The 1,890-nt window shown below is 33.9% G+C and overlaps 1 long non-coding RNA gene across 1 annotated transcript; it reads right to left on the reverse strand.

Annotated features, from left to right (window-relative positions):
• Positions 1 to 324: 324 nt before the first annotated feature.
• On the reverse strand, positions 325 to 1,665 carry LOC132157644 (uncharacterized). The gene is made up of 4 exons (XR_009437567.1): positions 1,544 to 1,665; positions 1,315 to 1,399; positions 620 to 747; positions 325 to 499 (listed from the first exon to the last, which is right to left on the reverse strand). It is a non-coding gene; the product is annotated as an uncharacterized LOC132157644 (long non-coding RNA).
• Positions 1,666 to 1,890: the final 225 nt, after the last annotated feature.

Raw genomic sequence — 1,890 nt, forward strand, 5'->3', positions numbered from 1 at the left:
AAATAATCCCGATAATTAATAATATGTAGTTTTTCCAAGTCTAAAATAAACACATATGAGCCTACCTAGTAAAATGATGTATTTACCAAGAATCTTCAGAACACAATATTCACCATTTTCATTTTATTGAAGCATAGAATATAAAGATGATAAAAGTAGCATCAAGACAAATAAGATTCAAGGAAAATAATTATTTATCATCAAAAATACATTAACCTCATATATTAATCAGTTCACACAGATGAGTGATGAAATGTCCTTAAAAGTCACACAATCCCATCCAGTCAACTGTGATTCAGATCATGCGATACAGTACATATAAGACATGTGATACTGTTCCAGAAAATAATGATTCCTTATCATCACATCTAAACTGGTTTCATCTCCCCATCGTGATCTTCTTCTCTCGTGTCTGGAAACAGTTTGTGGTTGATATCCAGCACCGATGTGGTGTAGCATGTTCTCAGCCAGAGGATCTCTCAGTCCTAAGATCCCAGACCTGGTCAAAGTGTAACAAACAATCCAGATGAAGTTGTTTAATGGACAGAGAGCTCAGCTTATGTTCTGTGTGATTTTAGCAGGGTGAGCAACTATGACCCTTGTACTACTGTACACTTACCATTCTTCAAGCTGTTTTAAGACCTTTTGAGAAGCCTTTTCTCTGAAGACAATTTACCACATCCTCTTCTTTCACTCCTTTCAAGAGCATCACTTGATCAAAACCCCTCATTTGGCTGATGAGATCATCTGTGCAAAGTGAAATTGTTAAAGTATTGCAATAAACAATTTAATTCTGCAAGAATTAAGAAAAAATTACAGAGGCAAAGGTCTTGCTCATGAGACTCCATTAGCATATGTAGTTCTCAGAGACTCTAGAATCGATCTAATGTTGCAGTAAATGTGTTTTCTTCCTCTAGAATCTCTCTCCAAAGTTCCTGACTTCTCTCACAAATGTGTTTTAGTCTGTGGAGTGTAAGGCCTTGCTTCAAACCAATCAAATATCAATCCACAATTTATAACACAACGTTTACAATACAATGAGATAATGTCAATTGGTGTTTATATCAATTAAACCACTTTTATGGCACTTGTATGCTTTTAAGAAAAACAGGTAGTGTTTTTTAAAAACTTAAGATTAAAAATGTTTCAGTCACACTTTGCTAACATGCTATAATTATAATAGCTGTATCAAATAAAATAACATAACAATAAAAACATTGGAAAGAATAATCACGGCTGACATGACCAGTCCTGTGAGAGATCATCATAAAGTGCTGTAACACATAACACAGCATTGCTTCAACACACACATACCAGTGGACTTCTGTTTGTTTGAGCACAAGATGGCCGTCTTCATTCCTCATCCTGAGCAAATCATTTCCTTGGTCTTCCTTCTCTTCTGTGAAACAAGATAATCTCTACTTACTCTGTGTGTAATTAATATTGCTCATTAAACATATAATTAAGTTAATTTAAAGTAAGATTCAGACCAGAGCATTTGATGAGTAAATGTTAATTCAAAAATATAAAAAAAAAAAGGTACCTGGGAAGAGCTGATCATGGCAAGATTCACTGAGACTCAGTAATAGCTCTTTTAGTTTTTAGGAAGGTGTGTGAGGGTTGGCTCACCAAAAACTTCTGAAAAAGAAGAGCAGCATTATCTGCAAACAATCCTGTAAGACAGAAATATTATTTCATTACATGCAACTTATTCATTACTTATACATTATTTTTTAGACCATGAAAGCATCCTCTGCAAAGATGCTGTATAATTAATTGCTGTATAAGTCATTAATAGCAAGCTATATTCATATGAGTTGGTTTAAAAATTAATACATGCTAATAGGGCTGTTATCAGTAGTGTAATTGATCTGGTTCTGACAAATTAAT

The sequence above is a fragment of the Carassius carassius genome, chromosome 15 (genome assembly GCF_963082965.1).
Source record: "Carassius carassius chromosome 15, fCarCar2.1, whole genome shotgun sequence".
Classification (NCBI taxonomy): domain Eukaryota; kingdom Metazoa; phylum Chordata; class Actinopteri; order Cypriniformes; family Cyprinidae; genus Carassius; species Carassius carassius.